The sequence below is a fragment of the Oncorhynchus masou genome, chromosome 3, assembly GCF_036934945.1.
Source record: "Oncorhynchus masou masou isolate Uvic2021 chromosome 3, UVic_Omas_1.1, whole genome shotgun sequence".
Taxonomy (NCBI): Eukaryota; Metazoa; Chordata; class Actinopteri; order Salmoniformes; family Salmonidae; genus Oncorhynchus; species Oncorhynchus masou.
In genome coordinates, this window is record NC_088214.1 from 1207897 (window position 1) to 1214200 (window position 6304).

Genomic DNA, 6304 nt, shown 5'->3' on the forward strand with positions numbered 1-6304 from the left:
ACCTTTCCGTTGTGTTGGAGGATTGGTTGATTTCCAGTTGAATATACCTTTTTTTTCATGATGATTGAGGAGAAAAGTATTGTCCAACCCACTGGGTATCTCCCTGCACCCTCATATGTCAGGGATCCTGCGTGGTGCAGCGGTCTAAGGCACTGCATCATCACTACAGACCCAGGTTCGATCCTGGGCTGTATCACAAACGGCCGTGATATGGAGTCCCATAGGGCGGAGCACAATTGGCCCAGGGTCGTCCGGGTTAGGGGAGGGTTTGGCCAGGGTAGGCTATCATTGTAAAATAAGAATTTGTTCTTAACTGCCAAACCTAGTTAAATAAAGTTACAATAAAAAACATTTCTGGAGATATGAAGACAGACGGATTAAAAGTACATTTACATTGTAAAACACCTGACAGCAAAATATATAACTCTGCCCATAACTTTTGGACTTTACATTTGACATTTTGTGACACTTTTTAGTTGCATGTATTTTAAAATATCTCCATTGTTCAGTCCAAAATGTATTTTTAATTGTCATGTAAATAAATGTATTTCCTGTCACCAAGCCATTTGTGGTTTCTATGCTTTAGTTTTCCATGTGGACCAATTTATTGAGGAATTCTGAAAAGCTATCCAAGGATGTGTTTTAAGGGAGTGTTATTGGTTCGTTGAGAATGTTTAATTTTTCTTCCATATTGTTATAGTGTTCTTAACTATTACGTTTTTAATGTTATTAGCTGTATCCTTTGAAAATAAAAACGTGAAAACATTCTGGGGATGATCTTCAATATGTACCCATTGTTCCTCTTTAGTGCGTTTAACTATATGGGTCGTAAGTAAAAAACCCTGGGTAGCAAGTTGACACAAGTCTGGAAGGTTAAAACCACCCTCAGACTAATAAGACGATCTAAAACCTTCCTTTTTATTCTATTTGTTTTATTTGCCCATATAAAGGTCTGTAAAGAATGTCTTCGGTGGGGTAATTAGTAGTACTGGGAATAAATGTAGAAACTTGGGCGCCATTTTGTCGTTCTGAAGAAGTTTATTCTGTGAGATGTATGGGAAGATTGTTCCATTTCATTATATCTGCGTTCATATCGTAATGGGATTAAGTTATCTTTATATATTTATTGTCTTTCGTCACTTATTAAGAATCCTAAGTATTTTATATATTTTTGTGGTTCACTTAATGCATTGCTTTAGATCATAAGTTATGCATTCTCTTTTTCCTATTGCAATTACTTTGCTTTTTTTCCACATGACATTTATATCCTTATATTTTAGAGTATTCTGAAATTATTTTTTAGCAAGGGGGAACATGTATTGGTCAATTATGTCAGGAGATTTATAAAATGTAAAAAAAAATATAAAAAAAATCACATTTACATAAGTATTCAGACCCTTTACTCAGTACTTTGTTGAAGCACCTTTGTCTGAGATTACAGCCTTGGTTCTTCTTGGGTTTGACGCTACCAGCTTGGTACACCTGTATTTGGGGAGTTTCTCCCATTCTTCTCTGCAGATCCTCTCAAGCTCTGTCCCTGCAAAGCTATTTACAGGTCTCTACAGAGATGTTCGATTGGGTTCAAGTCCGGGCACTGGCTGGGCCACTCAAGGATATTCAGAGACTTGTCCCGAAGCCACTCCTGCATTGTCTTAGCTGTGTGCTTAGGGTCGTTGTCCTGTTGGAAGGTGAACCTCCACCCCAGGTCCTGAGTGCTATGGAGCAGGTTTTCATCAAGGATGTCTCTGTACTTGCCTCCGTTCATCTTTCCCTCAAGCCTGACTAGTCACCCAGTCCCTGCCGCTGAAAAACATCCCCACAGCATGATGCTGCCACCACCATACTTCACCGTAGGGAGGCTGCCACCACCATACTTCACCGTAGGGATGCTGCCACCACCATGCTTCACCGTAGGGATGCTGCCACCACCATGCTTCACTGTAGGGATGCTGCCACCACCATGCTTCACCACTGGGATGGTGCCATACATGACGCTTGGCATTCAGGCCAAAGAGTTCAATCTTGGTTTCATCAGACCAGAGAATGTTGTTTCTCATGGTCTGAGCGTCCTTTAGGCACCTTTGGCAAACTCCAAGCAGGCTGTCATGTGCCTTTTACTGAGGAATAACTTCCGCCTGGCCACTCTACCATAAAGGCCTGATTGGGGTCGGCAGGTAGCCTAGTGGTTAAAGCATTGGGCCAGTTACCGAAAGGTTGCTGTAATATCTTATGTTTCACCAGGTCGTGGCTGAAAGACAACATGGATAAAATACAGATGGCTGTTTTTTCAGTACATCGGCATGATAGAACAGCTGCCTCCGGTAAGACAAAGGGTGGTGGTCTGTGTATATTTGTCAATAACAGCTGGTGCACAAAATCTAACACTAAGGAAGTCTCGAGGTTTTGCTCGCCTGAGGTAGAGTATCTCATGATAAGCTGTAGCCCGCACTATCTACCAAGGGAGATTTCATCTATATTTTTCGTAGCTGTCTATTTACCACCACAAACCGATGCACTAAGACCGCACTCAACCAACTCTATAAGGCCATAAGCAAACAGGAAAATGGTCATCCAGAGGTGGTGCTCCTAGTGGCCGGGGACTTAAATGCAGGGAAAATTAAATCCGTTTTACCTCATTTCTGAAACAAGAGGGGGAAAAAACTCTGGACCACCTTTACTCCACACACAGAGACGTGTACAAAGCTCTCCTTCGCCCTCCATTTGGCAAATCTGACGATATCTCTATCCTCCTGATTCCTGCCTACAAGCAAAAACTAAAAAACTAAAACAGGAAGTACCAGTGACTCGTTCAATATGGTAGTGGTCAGATGACCAGATGCTAAGCTACAGGACTGTTTCGCAGCACAGACTGGAACATGTTCTTCTGATGGCATTGAGAACACCACATCAGTCACTGGCTTCATCAATAAGTGCATCAATGACGTTCTCCCCACAGGTTCTGTATGTACATACCCCAACCAGAAGCCATGGATTACTGTTAACATCCACACTGAGCTAAAGGGTAGTGCTGCTGTTTTCAAGGAGCGCTTATAATAAATCCCTCTATGCCCTCCAATGAACCATCAAACAGGCAAAGCGTCAATACAGGACTAAGATTGAATCGGCAAACACACCAAGACAGTCATGAAGAGGGCACAACAATGCCTGTTCCCCCTCAAGAGACTACAAGGATTTGGGATGGGTCCTCAGATCCTCAAAGTTCTACAGCTGCACCATCAAGAGCGTCCTGACTGGTTGCATCACCACCTGATATGGCAACTGCTCTGCTTCCAACCACAAGGTGATACAAGGGGTAGTGTCTACAGCCCAGTACATCACTAGGGCTAAGCTTCCTGCCATCCAGGACCTCTATACCAGGCGGTGTCAAAGGAAGGCCCTAAAATTGCCAATTGCCACTCCAGCCACCCTTGTCATAGACTGTTCTCTCTGCTATCGCACGGAAACGGTAACATCGGTTGAAAATTAGCCAGGCTGGCTAAAACCGGCACTTTGACTGAAACGTTGATTAATGTGCATTGTAAAAATAAAAATAAACTCAACTTAAACTCATCATGTTGTATTCAGCGCATGTGACAACCCATAAGGGGTGCTATAGTGCATGTGAACTTGTGTTACTTTCAACAGTTATAGCCATAGATATGGACAGTTATAGCCATAGATATGGACAGTTATAGCCATAGATATGGACAGTTATAGCCATAGATATGGACAGTTATGGACAGTTATAGCCATAGATATGGACAGTTATAGTCATAGATATTGACAGTTATAGTCATAGATATGGACAGTTATAGCCATAGATATGGACGGTTATAGCCATAGATATGGACAGTTATAGCCATAGATATGGACAGTTATAGCCATAGATATGGACAGTTATAGCCATAGATATGGACAGTTATAGCCATAGATATGGGCAGTTATAGCCATAGTTGTGGTGGATGTGACAATGCATGGGGTTTTGGTGGATGTGACAATGCATGGGGTTTCAGTCTCACGAGGGGCAAAAGTTTTGTCGTGCCCTCTTCATGACTGTTTTGGTGTGTTTGGACCTTGATAGGAACCACTACAGCCCCGTCGAGGTTAATGGGAGCTTGTTAATGGGAGCCTGTTAATGGGAGCTTGTTAATGGGAGCCTGTTAATGGGAGCCTGTTAATGGGGGCCTGTTAATGGGAGCCTGTTAATGGGAGCTTGTTAATGGGGGCCTGTTAATGGGAGCCTGTTAATGGGAGCCTGTTAATGGGAGCCTGTTAATGGGAGCCTGTTAATGGGAGCTTGTTAATGGGAGCCTGTTAATGGGAGCCTGTTAATGGGAGCCTGTTAATGGGGGCCTGTTAATGGGAGCCTGTTAATGGGAGCCTGTTAATGGGAGCCTGTTAATGGGAGCCTGTTAATGGGGGCCTGTTAATGGGAGCCTGTTAATGGGGGCCTGTTAATGGGAGCCTGTTAATGGGAGCTTGTTAATGGGAGCTTGTTAATGGGAGCTTGTTAATGGGAGCCTGTTAATGGGAGCTTGTTAATGGGGGCCTGTTAATGGGAGCCTGTTAATGGGAGCCTGTTAATGGGGGCCTGTTAATGGGAGCCTGTTAATGGGAGCTTGTTAATGGGGGCCTGTTAATGGGGGCTTGTTAATGGGAGCCTGTTAATGGGAGCCTGTTAATGGGAGCTTGTTAATGGGGGCCTGTTAATGGGAGCCTGTTAATGGGAGCCTGTTAATGGGAGCCTGTTAATGGGAGCTTGTTAATGGGGGCCTGTTAATGGGAGCCTGTTAATGGGAGCCTGTTAATGGGAGCTTGTTAATGGGGGCCTGTTAATGGGAGCCTGTTAATGGGAGCTTGTTAATGGGGGCCTGTTAATGGGAGCCTGTTAATGGGAGCCTGTTAATGGGAGCTTGTTAATGGGGGCCTGTTAATGGGAGCCTGTTAATGGGAGCCTGTTAATGGGAGCCTGTTAATGGGAGCCTGTTAATGGGGGCCTGTTAATGGGAGCCTGTTAATGGGAGCCTGTTAATGGGAGCCTGTTAATGGGGGCCTGTTAATGGGAGCTTGTTAATGGGGGCCTGTTAATGGGAGCTTGTTAATGGGGGCCTGTTAATGGGAGCCTGTTAATGGGAGCCTGTTAATGGGAGCCTGTTAATGGGAGCCTGTTAATGGGAGCTTGTTAATGGGGGCCTGTTAATGGGAGCCTGTTAATGGGAGCCTGTTAATGGGAGCCTGTTCGTCCTGCCTTTTCCTGTAGTCCACAATCAGCTCCTTTGTCTTGCTCACATTGAGGGAGAGGTTGTTGTCCTGGCAACACACTGCCAGGTCTCTGACCTCCTCCCTATAGTCTGTCTCATCGTTGTCGAAAACTTAATGATGGTGTTGGAGTCTTGTTTGGTCACGCAGTCGTGGGTGAACAGGGAGTACAGGAGTACACACCCCTGAGGGGCCCCAGTGTTGAGGATCAGCATGGCAGATGTGTTGTTGCCAGATGTGCATTGAAGTACAGATTGAACTTGTATTTATAATATAATATTCCAATTACATTTTTTGTAATGCATATATTATGTATTTATAACACATTCCAGATGACTACATCAGGAAGCTGGTTGAGAGAATGCAAAGAGTGTGCAAAGCTCTTGGCACTGGCACATCAGTGTTCTCCCAGCCACAAGTATTGAGAGGGATGAGGTGTGTTTACTGGATTAAAATCAACTGGATTGTGTTGCCCCCTTTTGGTTAAACTGTCTTTCTGTGTCATGGTATGAGAGCAGAGCACTGATGGCTACTTAGGGTGGCTACTTAGAAGAATCTCAAATATAAAATATATTTTGATTTGTTTAACACTTTTTTGGTTACTACATGATTCCATATGTGTTATTTCATAGTTTTGATGTCTTCACTATTCTACAATGTAGAAAATAGTACAAATAAAGAAAAACCCTTGAATGAGTAGGTGTGTCCAAACTTTTGACTAATAATATATATATATATATATATATATATATATATATATATATATATATATATATATATATATATATATATAACTGGGAACTTGGAAATGTCTACTTCTGACTTCAGTGCAACTAGGAATTAGTGGGAAAACCAGCTCTGACTTCGAAAAATCTTTTGATTGGTCATCCAACTCGGGAACTCAGGCCTCTTTCCAGAGCTCCGACTTTTTGACCTGAAGATCACTGACTTCATGATTTGACCTCGTATTTTTCCGAGTTTCCAGTTATTTTGAATGCGGCAATATTTACAGGAGGCATCAGGCATGACACACCAATTCAAAGTT